The sequence below is a fragment of the Amblyomma americanum genome, chromosome 2, assembly GCF_052857255.1.
Source record: "Amblyomma americanum isolate KBUSLIRL-KWMA chromosome 2, ASM5285725v1, whole genome shotgun sequence".
NCBI lineage: Eukaryota > Metazoa > Arthropoda > Arachnida > Ixodida > Ixodidae > Amblyomma > Amblyomma americanum.
This window is the reverse complement of record NC_135498.1, coordinates 150,990,323-151,003,897: the sequence shown is the minus strand read 5'-3', so window position 1 is coordinate 151,003,897 and position 13,575 is coordinate 150,990,323. Positions and strand designations below refer to the sequence as shown.

The 13,575-nt window shown below is 46.5% G+C and overlaps 1 long non-coding RNA gene across 1 annotated transcript in view; it reads left to right on the top strand.

Moving 5' to 3' along the window:
* LOC144121905 (uncharacterized) overlaps positions 1–13,575 on the top strand; it is an 89,337-nt gene that overhangs the window by 52,190 nt on the left and 23,572 nt on the right. The gene's annotated exons all lie outside the window — the stretch shown is intronic.

Below are 13,575 nucleotides of genomic sequence, written 5' to 3'. Positions count from 1 at the left end.
GGCAGCCTCTCGGAGCCGTCCTCGTTAGCACAGAACAGTGCCATCACGCGCTCTTTACTACGCTTGCCACCATGACAGCTCTCACCTTTAAACGCAAGGGTTTGATTGGGCTGCATATGGTAAAAATTACCGCTCTCATCGGCGTTGAAAACGTCGCAGGGCTTGTATGCAACAATCATCTCTGGCAGCGACTCTATCCACTCGTTCACTGTCTAAACGTCTATGGAAGTGCTTTCTTCGCAGGAGTGGCTGTACACAATCCTGTTTCGTTTTTTTGAAGCGATCCAGCCACCGTTCGATGCCTGAAAGTCGTTGATGCCCAGATGCAATGCCACAAGGTCCGCCTTTTCATTTAGAATGGCGCCGTCAACGTTGATCGCAGAGCTCCGTGCTTGATGCAGCCACTTGAGAACTTTTTCTAACTTCTCATGCTGTCCTTCTTTTGCTGCTTTCCACTTGAGCCCGGACTTGGCATTCTGCAATATCACCGCTTTGTTTGCCAGGATCGTCTTAAGCGAAGATTCGGGTATCTTAAGGTCCTGGGCAATGCTGGCTTTCGTGCCTCCAAGCCGCTTTTCTGCTTCCTCGATAATAGGTCTTTTCGATTTGGCTTGTACTGGCTGCAATAGTTCTGAAAAATACCACAGCGGTGCCAAGCAGTGCTGCAAGAGTGCAGCGAGTGCAGGTGCAGCCGCGACACTAGCGCACGACGGCTACATCCAGAACAGAGACACAAGTGTAGGCCTGAAACCTGTAGCGCATGTAGGCCTAGCAGCTCTGTGTTTACGTTCGCGATGTGCGTGGTGTGTAAAGTGTTGCTTGCCAGAATGCAGCCATGATGGCACTCTTCGAAGCTGCCATGGAACTGCTAGACTCTGACAGCGACGACGATTTCGACTTCGATGACAGCGACAAGGAGTTCAACGACGTCTGCATTTTGGTCGCCTGCGCGTTGGTGCGTCAAGATGCCAATCGTGTGCCTGGGTACGAGGACGTTGTCAACAGGTACCATGAGTACGTGTTTAAGAGGCTGTTAAGGCTATCCAGGGAGACGTTTGACTGGTTAAGTGGCAGGTTCAGGTTTTAGGCCTTCTACCCAAGTGCTGTGCAAGGCCGTCAACAATTATCGGCCGATAAGACGTGCCTCATTACGCTGGCTTACATCGGGGCACAAATGTCGATGTATGCCATAGGCGACAAATTCGATGTCACCGAGTCGTCTGTGCATGCTTGCGTGACACGGATCATCCACTTTCTGCACGCAATTAGCGGTGAAGTGATATGCTGGCCCAGTAGCGCGGAAATGAGCCGCATCAAGGCCGGTTTTCTTGCCAAGAGCAGTGGCAAGGGACCAAGAAATGCCGTCGGCTGCATTGACGGGTCGCACTTACAGATACTGACCCCAAGTGAATTGGCTCAGTCGTACTTCAACCGGAAAACAAGTGGCTTTCAATCATTCTCCAAGGAATCTGCGATGACAGGAACAAATTCCTAAACGTGTTCATAGGATTCCCAGGCTCAGTACGCGACGCCCGAGTCTTCAGAGAGAGCCTGTTCTTCACACGTGCAGCTCTGGAATGTGGGAAAGATTACATACTCGGGAACAGTGCGTACCCTTTGATGCCATGGCTCATGACTCTATTCAGGTACAATGAGAGCAGTTTTTCTACATGGAAAAAGAACTTCAATACTGTACTTACACTAGTAAACTGGCGCATTGAAACTTCTACTGAATATATATATAGATAAGGAACATTTGTGCGAAAATAAATTAAGCTTGCAGTGGTGGTACAAAAACTTTATTGTCCATTTGACCCTTGCTGCTTGGCTAGAAGATCTATGAGGAGATCAAATCTCTTCATGCGAGCATCATGCCTGTTTGCTTTTGCCTCTTCCCAGTTTTCTCTGGCTTCCAAAGCCTTGGTTTTTGGTTCCTCTTGTTTTGTTTTTGTATCTGCCATTTTCTGGAGTGTCTCTAAAAGAGGACCAAGTTAGTTCTTGCTGTGCCGTAGCCTCTTTGGTGCCATACCACCCTCAACTGGCACCGGGAGGTCCTCTGGAGGTCCTCCTCCTGTAGTGCTGGTACTGTTGAAAGCGTACACGTAAAGATGCTGCGACACTTCCAGGGCTTTACATAAACTATGAAATTTTCACTCACCTTGAGCTTCCACTTGGGAGAATTGCTTTCCCAGGTTCCAAAAGCAATCGTGGGTTCACGCTGTGCTCCTTCTCCAGTATGGTGTCAAGTTCTCTGTGATGCACAAATGATCAGAACCATTGAACAGGCTTATGGGGTTAAAAGTCCCAAAGCACTCCGGCTATGAGGGATGCCAAAGCCACTAACCAGCTCAAGAAATAATTCCAACTTACTCCTCGTGTTAGCTGACATGGTGGTGTCCAGACAAACTGTTATCTTGTTTTACTTTTTGTATGCCCTGTCCGGGGACTTCCATTTGTTTTTGACTTGTGTTGGAGACATATTACATTGAAATTTCTTGTATATGAGCTCACAGAGCTTCAGCCAAAGTTGTTTTCTTGTCCTGAACACAAAAATAAAGCACAGTTGAGAGCAAAAGAAAACTTTATAAGTAGACTCGCGATAATTCAAACTCTGATAATTCGTACTTTCGGTTAATTCAAACAAAAATCAAATTTTTGGTTGGTTCGCCATGTTTTCAATGTATTTTAAGGCCGCTTAATTCAAGCACCGCAATTCGGTTAATTCGAACTTTTTGCTTGTCCATACCGGAAAATTATCGGCTATCGTTGCCACCACTGGTGAAACATCTGACTTCTTATATCACCACAACAGCGGAAAATGTTAAAATAAGCGCACTATGGCCTAAAAAAATAAAAGAAAGCGAACAAGAGCCTAATAAACAAACGTTCGAAACAAAAGCCTCCCGAAGGGCACATTGTTGCTCAACTTTCCGTGGCTTGCTAGCATGCTTGCTAGCCAGTTCAAAGCAGGAAGTTCGAAATTAAAACACATAACCCTCAAAACTTGTGGAAATGATGACTGTCCACCTGCGTTTGTCAAAACGCTCAAAACTGACGTAAAACCTGACGTAAAAACAAAGAGCACGAGAAAAGGAAAAAAAAAAAAGGTGTGAAAGTGACGCGAGTAGCATCGGCCGATTCCGAATCATGTGACCGCTCGCGCTTTTCTTTCCCTGGTCGGTCGCCCGCGTTGGTAGCATCATGTCTCCGCGGGGGAAGTACCGAACCCTTTCTGTGAAAGAAAAATTGGCAGCCATAGAAGAAGTTGAGGCTGGAGCGAAGAAGACTTCTGTGTCATTGAAGTATGGAATCGCAAAAAGTACGCTGACAACGATTGTGAAAGCGAAAGACAAGCTGCGAAACAACGCAGGCCATTTCGCTCCCGATAGAAAAAGGCTTAGGGAGGCGGCGCATCCGGAGCTTGAGAAGGCAGTTTTTCTTTGGCTGAAGCGCGCTCGGAGCTGCAGTCTGCCAGTAAGTGGACCAATCCTGCGAGAGAAGGCCGAACAACTGTCTTTGCACTTTGGAATTGAAGACTTCAAGTGTAGTGATGGATGGGTGTCGCGATTCAAGGAGCGACATGGCCTCACTTTCAAAACAGTAAGTGGAGAAGCGGCAACGGTCGATGAGGCGGTTACTACCGACTGGCAGCAGATGCGTCTTCAGAGCCTACTGCTTGAATACTCCCCGGCTGACATTTATAATGCTGACGAAATGGGACTGTTCTTCAAGTGCCTTCCTCAGCAAACATTGTGTCGCAAGGGGGAACGTTTCACCGGCGGAAAGCTGAGCAAGGAGCGGCTCACAGTCTTGGTTTGTGCCAATATGGATGGTAGTCACAAGCCCGAACTTTTCGTTGTTGGAAAATCGAAGCGTCCGAGATGCTTTAAAGGCGTCCGAACTCTTCCGTTTCTTATGCAGCAAATACACGTGCATGGATGACGCAATCTTTGTTTGAGGATTGGCTGCGGAAACTTGACGTGCGGTTTAAGCGCGATAAAAGAAAAGTGCTGATGATAGTGGATAATTGTCCCGCTCACGGTGACGTGGAGGGGCTGGAGGCAATTCGTCTTGAATTTCTCCCTCCAAACACAACAGCTGTCCTCCAGCCTCTGGATCAAGGGGTAATCAAATGTCTGAAGATAAACTACAGAAAGCTACTCCTTAAGAGGATGCTAATATGCATAGATAATTCCATGTCGTACAGCGTAACACTGCTGTCGTCTGTGGGAATGCTAGCTGACGCATGGAGTGCAGTAACATCGGCAACGATACGGAACTGCTTCCTGCATGCCTTCCGCATACCAGGCCACACCAGTGATACCTTGCCTGACTGCGCTCGAAATGAAGGTGAAGACTGCCTCCAAATGGAGAGCGATGAAGCAAGGCTAGTGCTTTCTGCACTCCAAGCACACAACATAGCTGCTGACCTCAGTGAATTTGCGGCTGCCGATGATAACCTCTGCGTGTGCAGGGAAGACACCCTGGACGACTTGGTGGCTGAGGTGCTGCCAGCACAGTACAGCAGCGAAAGTGAAGAGGAATCAGAAGAGCAATCCTCTGTGACAGCAGCACAGGCCTTCCACTACCTTGCCGAGGTCCGCAAATTTCTGACTGTAGAAGAAAATTCTCAAGAACAACTGGCTGCTCTTAATGGAATAGAGAACTTTGTTCTTAATGCACATGTAAAGAAAAAACAATCAACAATTCATGATTTCTTCAAACGGTCTAGTCAGCCATAGATTTCCATTAAACTTGTTCTGGATCCTTCACCTCTGCTCTGTTTTTAGTGTAATTAAAGAGTGAAATATTTAAAATATGATTTAAGTGGATAATTAATTGTAATGTGCGCTGTAATCTTGCTCAGAGTCATATATGCTAGAACTTCCGATAATTCAAACTTCCTGATAATTCAAACAAAATCCTGGGGTCCCTTCGAGTTTGAATTAACGAGAGTCTACTGTAATGTGATTTAACTTTTCTTTCGCTGTAGCACTTTGGTTGAAACGACTTGCATGCCTGGGCTGCACGGTGTTTCATTTAGAACTTTAAGTGTCCTGCTACCAGTATTCTATCAGAGTATGTGCATTTCAGCTGCCACATATTTCAAGCACTCGCTGTGGGATGAAAAGTTTTATATGAGCTTCAACATGCTGCGAGGAATTAAAATCACTGCAGTAACTTGTTGGAACATGAAACCTGAGCAAAAATGCCCAGCTGCACTGTACACTTTTTTGCACGTATTGTCAGCGTTTGCATAAAGAAAAAACAAGACGCCATTATGGTATGCTGCAGATAATTTTGGATACAAAGCATAACATACAGAAGTGCCCTGGTTTTACCAACGAAGTCCTTCATTTCCGTGTACTTGTTCAGAAAGAACTTTGTCTTGCGGGTGCTCCACAGTTCTGGCTTGTCATCAGGAGGCAGCAACGCCACTACAGAAAAAGGTGTCAGCGTCTCATCGTCGCAGCCACTGGTGGAAGCCGGCGTCGGCGGTTGCGCTGGAGGGGGTACGTTCTCTTGGTTCGCAAACCGCAGCGTTGCGCGCTGCCCGTCTGCAAAAGTGCGCACAAATATTTATGAAGTCTACACAGCCCAACACGATGCCTCAGAAAAACAACCAACACTTGGGACTTAAGCAAAGTGACGAAGCCGTATTCGTCGATCATAGGCTACCGGACATGTGGCCATGGCCACAAACAAACTCCTCCTGACCGCTAGCCACGTGTTAAGCGCCAGCTTGCAACAGCACTTACTGAATGCCTCGTATAAGTAACCATTTGCGTCTTGCATGGGAGAACCGTCCGGGTTATGAAGGAGACGAACTTCTTTTTCAACGCCTTGAAAACACGATGTGTAGCGTCGTCTGCTTGGCATTGGGTGGCACATACGCTATTGCTGCACTTCTCAACACCGCCTGTCCAGTGAGTGCACGGCAACTGAGAACTAGTGCCGAAGTAGGCCTGCACCTTGACAAAACGAGGAAAAAATTTGCGGTGGTTTAGCTCTGGTTAAACCTGGAGTGACGCGATAGCTACAGCTGGCTGAGTGGAACTTGGTCACGTGACGAACCACGTGATCAGCCACGGCGAAGAAAGTAAGTCTAGCGCGACGCAGTGTGACGGTCCAGGTTGTGCACGGAGTGATATGAGTGTTTGTAATACTGTTATTTTTTGCTGTTTTCAAATTGCAAAAATTTCATTTCTGAATATTGAAAAAAAATATATATATATTTGAATGGTTTTTTGTGTGCAGTGTGAATCATCACCATCCTTACTACGCCCACTGCAGGTCAAAGGCCTCTCCTATGTCTCTACAGTTAACCCTGTCTTTTGCCAGCTGCGCCCACCTTATGCCCGCAAACTTTTTAATCTCATCCGCTCACCTAATTTTCTGCCGCCCCCTGCTATGCTTGCCTTCTCTTGGAATCCACTCCGTTGCCCTCAAGGACCAGCGGTTATCTTGTCTTAGCATTACATGCCCTGCCCAAGCCCATCTCTTCCCGTTGATTTCGACTAGGATGTGATTAACCCACGTTTGTTCCCTCACCCACTATGCCCGCTTCCGGTCTGTTAACACTGCACCTGTCTTTTTTTTTTCCATAGCTCGCTGTGTTGTCCGTAAGTTGAACCCTTTTTGTTAGCCTCCACATTTCTGCCCCGTAGGTGAGCACCAGTAAGATATTCAGTTGTATACTTTTCTCTTGAGGGATACTGTTAAAGTCTCATTCATAATCTGAGAGAACCTGCCATATGCACTCCACCCCATTCTTATCATTCTTATTCGTCCAGTTATTTCCCTCTTATGATCATGAGTGGCCACTACCTGCCAAAAGTAGACATATTCCTTTACCGCTTTCGGCACCTCGCTACCAATTGTGAACTGCTGTTCCCTTGCTAGACTGGTGAACGTTACTTTGGTGATCTCCATGTTTGTTTTAAGAGCTACCATTCTGCTGTAATTGAACAAACCATGATATTTATTTTCAGTGCCCTCAAGTGCTGAGGCATTACAGAGGGGAGTTGGGGAACAAAGAAAAGTTCAAAAGCGACAAAACCAAGTAGGTAAAATTAATGTAAGATAATACAACATTCCAAGAAAGCAAAGAAATAAAGCACGGAAACAACAGAAAAAAAGTATACATTACAAGAAAGCAAAGAAATAAAGCACGGAAACAACAGCAAAAAAGTATACATTACAAGAAAGCAAAGAAATAAAGCACAGAAACAACAGAAAAAAAGTAACGCATAAAACTGACGGAAACAACAGCAAAAAAGTATACATTACAAGAAAGCAAAGAAATAAAGCACAGAAACAACAGAAAAAAAGTAACGCATAAAACTGAACAATAACAGCACTGGGGAAAAAAATGCGAAGAAATGATGAAGCAAAAATAACTAGCAGTGTTACACATCAGCCTCATCAGAGGCTGACGATAAACAACATAGTCATGTATGCTAGCCAAGGCTGCAGGAAGGTGGTTCCACTCATTCGATGTGCGAGTTACTATGAACAACCCGATTTAAATCACAATGTGATAGTCGTGATCGCCGGCTGCTGTTGGAGAGGAAAGCCTGGCAGCTAGGTCATGCCTGAATTGTGAGGCATCCTGTTCATTGGACGTTTCGTCTATACCATCGTCTTCTGGGGTGTCTGGCTCCGTATCGTCGTCTGAGAGCTCCTCTGGAGCTTCATCGTGCATTCTCATGCACACATTGTGCATTGCAGCTCAAGCAGCCACAACATCTTGCACCTTTCTCACCGAGACTTCCAGAGCCTTGGTGAATACAGATCTCCAGCGACCCTTCATTAAACAAAAAGCCTGCTCAACAGTGCAGCACGCTTTTGCATGAGCCTTGTTGAAGTGTATCTCAACAGAGCTGCGTGTGTCTTTGTAGGGTGTTGTGATGGGTGCAGTTAAATTTGGATAACCGGAGTACCCTAAGAGGGCGTATCCCACAGGTGGGTAAAGGCTGCCGACGTATATTGGACTGTTTCTGAGTACTCTGGTGTCATGGACACTGCCAGGGTACCCAGTGAAAATATCTAAGAATATGCATGATGGTCACACACTGCCTGTAGTTGAATAGAATAAAACTGTTTTCGGCAGAAATAGTCTTGGTGCAATGACTCGTGTGCTTGAATCCTCACGTGACAGCCATCAATTGCTCCCACAGAGCTGTCAAAGCAGTCACTCCCGGAAAGGGCTTTAAATCGTGCCTCTATTTGTGGGAGTTCGTTTTGTTATGGGAAGTAGACCATTCTGTCTAGCTGCCTGATCATTAGGTTGAGTGCAGAGGTAACCATTCGGAAAGTGGTGGTCCTTGGTACATTAAAACAAGCCCCCACCACACGACATGAAGTTCTGCACACGAGCCAGAACAAGAAGACCAGGAGGTGCACCTCTATACTCCATCTGTGGGTCCTTGTAGGTTGGTCGGCCCAAAGCAGATTTCTCAGTTCTCGGAAGGACTCTAGGGATTCTGAAGTGATACTTGAAATCAAGCTGCTGATTGTGGAGGTACTCAAGGAGTATTGACCGCTATGTTAGGCAGCAGTAGGGACCTCTGCCCTGTAAAGTAAAGCTATCACAATGCTGAATTACAATTACAAAGACAATTTTCACACTAACATTGTCAAGCAAAGTTTCAAACCAAGTGCACAATTGCATTTTAAATAAGTCAGATGTGTTGCTCCTCATTATCATTGTCACCATTACACTGGGCAAACCTTTATATTTTAAGCTTTTCTTTTAGACAAAATACATTTGCTTCATTCACGCCGTCCTCTGCATAATTATGAAATAGCAATTTGTATGGCAGGAACAACTGGTACTAGTCTCTCGATGTCGACTAGCACTGCGTAAGCAGACGAAAATACTGTACTTGCCACAACAAGTCGGAATCTTGTAATGTCTTTATAGCAATACCTCCATATGTGCCCATGCAACTGAAACTCAAATTCCTCTTTTCCCCACCAGTATTGCACCTAACTTCTCAATGGCACCGGGAATGGAAAGGCGCGCGCACTGCGAACGAATGCCCCCAGCCACTTAATGCAGGAAAAGAAGTACTAACCCTTCAGTTGCTTCGTGATAGGACCATCTGGACGAGCATGTTTGAGGAGCATGATACATTTAGCATCAGTAATAAAAGCATAATCGCGTTCTCTTCTGATAGCGGGAACATTGCACGTGCAGAACGGTCTACAAAGGCACTGCCACCTGTCATTTAATTTGCACAGTTGAAATAAAACGCACACAATTAATGCAGTAAAAATAACCAAGCTGTTAAAAGCACATTTTTAACTTGTTTTATTGACAAATTTAAAAATTATAACAGTGAAACTATTCGTAACTTTTAGTTCAATTTCTATGCCGCTAGGCGGCACAGGAAGTAGCCATGTTCCAATATATAGACACGTAGACGGCTCCCTAGATGTCACACTAGACGTCTTGTTGGACGTCGAGAGTATTTGAATGCAGCCTTAAGCACCACGGACCACTGGGCGGGCTGGCAGCGGACCACATCTTCCGCACGGAAGCAGCAAAATCAAATCAGGCAAACTCCGCAGATTTCACCATGATGGATGGTGCACTGAGACTTACGGCGGAATCACTGCGAGAAGGCATAAGTGCCGCATGATGGCCACTTTGACCTGTCCAACTGGAGTCCTGGTCTAGAGACTCCATGAAGACACTCAAGACTAGGAGCTCTTAATAAATGTTTTTCTCTCTCTTTCTCTCCCAGGAAGGTGCAGTTATCACAGTTATCTCTCCTCGCACAACTATCACGGTGATGCACCATAAGAGGCCCAGCTGCAAGTGAAGGCCGAGCTACCTTTTTGTCATAGCCCATCACTTCTGCATCCACACCTCTCGTGACTGCGGTATGGCATTCCCAACCGGGGTAATGACCCTGGACTCTTCCTCCAAGAACTGCAGCGAATGTGGAGGACTGATCATTAGTAAAAGACCTCACCAGGGCAGCAGTCGTCCAACAGCCAGGGTAGCTGCCATTTCAAAGCTTAAGTGGGCTCTGGGTCATCCACCCCCGCCGTATATGCGAAAAGCAGTTGCCAAGTAACATACATGTGGCTTTGCTGTCCATCTAACGATTACATACATATTTGACTCCTAGTCCCATGAGTATGTGCATCTGGGTAATTGTCTTTCTTTTAAACTGATAAGATTTTTAAGGACAATAGTGACTGCACATTACTCTCTATAAAGAAACTTCATTGAAAGCTGCAAACAAAATACTTAGCGAAGCGACAAGCAGCTTCTCCATAGTGGTAGACGACCGATTTTTTTAACCCTCAAGGGACCACGAAAATGTCCGAAAAATCAGATGTGCCCCAAAAAAACTCAATTTATTGGCTACTATTGAGTTAGAGGCCGGAAAAAGTGGTTAATGGTCTTCTGAACCATGCTTCGCTTGCGTGCAAGCAGGCCCTCCTGAATTTCGGCGAGTCGTGTCGCCGTAAGCCGACGAAAGAGTTGCGACCGCTTGCATCAGCTCAGCTTGTGTCGGCTGCGCTACTGCAGGAGAGTCATCGTTGTCCTCATACTCTGCAAGCACTTGACGAATGATTTCTGCATCCGTAAGCCTGGTGCACAGTTCTAACTCGCTGTCCACGTCCGTAAACTCCGAAAACGAGACGGTCGAGGGAATCTCGACGCCTGCAGTGCGAAGGTCGTCGATGAGGTGCTCACTGCCAGATAGCTGCTCGACGACAGTATCCTTGTCCAAGACGGCCGACTCATCATTCAACATAAATCCCGCGTGGTGGAAGCAGTTGCGCAGCGTTGTGGGTACCACAGACTTCCACGCATCGGCAAGCATGCTAAGTGCTCCAAGCAAATCGACGGAGTACGCTTTTCCACTTTCTAGGCACAACACCACACGCGAAAACAAGCGTGACCGATAGTTCACCTTCAGGTTGCGTATCACGTCTTGGTCCATCGGCTGTAGGATGCTTGTCGTGTTCTGTGGCAAGAACTCGACTCGCACAGACTTCAAGTTGTTTATGCACCCGTGTGCAGCGCAGTTGTCGACGAACAACAAAACTTTTCGGCCTTCTAGCTCAAATTTACGATCTAGTTTGCGCACATAGCTTTCAAAAAACTGCTGCGTTATTGATGCCTTCTTGTTTGCCTAGTGCAAGACAGGCAGGGACTTACGTAGGTCGCGGGAGTCTGGAAAATCTGCATTATAAGCGGTACTGCACTATATCAATTGTCATTTTTAGGCTCTTATTCACATGCATATAAGATCAACCTTCCTTTATTATGTCTTTTACAACTTAACACGCAATAAAGCACCAGAATAAGACACTAAACCAAAAAGTTTTTTCCTTCATCAATGAAAAAATGCCGTTAGCTTCGTCTTGCGCTGAGCGTTCATCGCATTATGCCCTATCTCATCTTCAACAGTGATCAGACGCTGGAAAGCTTTCTCGCTCAAGCCCTTCTGCGCGCAGTACGTCCTGCGCTTGCTGATGTAATCCAGTGCATCTCTGCGCGAAAGTTCTGGTGTGCTGTCTCTTTCGTCGTCATCACCGTCTAATACATTGTCATCGCTGTCATGCACTGCTGCCACAATTGGTTTGTCCGTGTCTGCTTCTTCAGACAAAGTCATCACAATCCTTGTTTACGAAGCCTTTGAATGTGTCATCCTGTCCAACAATGTTGTTTTTCACTAGGTCCGACCACACACCGTCCGCATTGAGGACTTCATCGACATTGTCGTCGCGGCGGCAATCGTCGCTCCTCACATCAGGATTGCTGACCACGCCGTTGCGCACAAACCCCGCCTTCACGAAACACTTGGTGATGGTTGATTCTTTTATCTGCCACCAAGATGCCGTTATCATGTCGATGGCACTCCGCAGGTTTACCTTCACCGCTTCGTCTCGCTGAAGGTTAATCAGCGCTCTTTCGCATATGCACATTTTGTAAAGCGCTTTCACTGTGGCAGTTACACCTTGGTTCATCGGCTGGCTCTTGGCCGCCATATTTGTGGGCAAGAACTTGAGGCTCACTGCACGGACCTTTAAATTAAAGTGATAGGCACTGCAGTTGTCAAGAACTAGGACAACTTGTTGCTTTTCTGACACCATGTCCTCATCAAATTTTTGAAGCCAAGTTGAACATAGCTCCCGAGTCATCCATGACTTTCTGCGTGCCTTATATGTAATCGGCAGGCACTCTCCTTTTTTGAAACAGTGCGGCCGCGCCAACCTTCCGATCACAAATAAGCGCCTCTTGTCGCTGCCATCCATATTGGCTCAGAAGAGAACGGTAAACCACTCTTTTAAGCCTTTCTACCGGAGCAGCGTTCGTGGAACAGTGAGGTTTGGGAGCAAATTATAAAACACACCAGCCTCATCCGCAGTATAAATGTCCGGCTCCGCGTACTTCGCCAGCATTGTCTCAATGTTTATATTGAGCCAGGCCTGAACATCAGAATCGTCAACCTCTCTGCCCTCCCCAATGGTAATATGCCAGCTTATTCTGTGCCAGTCCTTAAACCTCTGAATCCACCCATTTAATTGGTTGAAACTATCGTGGCCCAACAAGTTGGGAAATAACCTGGCCTTTGCTTGCAGAATCGGACCACTCACAGACACTCTGGGCTTGCAGAACCACTTGAACAAATAGGTGTCGACATATTCATACTTTGATGTATGTATCCGCTTCCTTCCTAGTGATCCAGAATCTTCTTGCAGTAGCTGTTGTACCTTATCCCTGTTTTTCCAAATTGCCAACACTTTCGTGTCGGTGATGCCGTACTTCTGCACTACAGAAACCTTCCGAAACCACTTTCAACTCCAGAGATAAAGCTTGCCGTTTTCTTGAGTTGGAAGGATTAGGTAGCACAGCTGGCAGCACACTTCGGTACCACGAGGCGACTGCCGCACATCCACCATAACGAGAGAGATAGCAAAAGACTGGCACATGTGCATAGTGCAGAGCCAGCCTGTCAACCGACCACTTTCAGCGGATGGACCTTCCCAATGTTCCCCCCTCTCGCCCCCTGAATGAGACCTGCCCCTTTACGACAGCCGGCGTGGGTGCTCGGTGCTGGCCTTCGCTGTGCTGCACAAAAAAAGACAAAAGATAAGCCCGCTGGTTTCACTTCTTTTCTTCGCTCGCCTACCGTCTCCTCTCCTCTATTTTTCTCCCTTCTTGCGATGGGTTTCTTCTTTTCTCTCTTTTTGTAGAGGGTGCGGGCACCGTACTGCAGAGGAGTGCGCTGCTTTCTCTTCAGAGAAACCGAACTATACCCGGTCTTCCGTCATGCGCGACCACCGCACACTAAGCAGTACGCTGACACATTGAACTCTATGGGAAGCCTACGTGTGGTCATAAAAAGCCATATTATATGCGGTCCCGCACTCTATAGGCAGTTATGTTATAAATGGTCTATGCTGTAGCAGTAGTTGAAAGCTTGCTATTTGAAATACCACAATGGTGCTCGAGCATGAAGCAACTCCACTAAAGTTTATGAACTGCCCTGCTACACAGCAAAATCATGCCTCTTCACTTTTGATAAATGTTGACAGTTACCT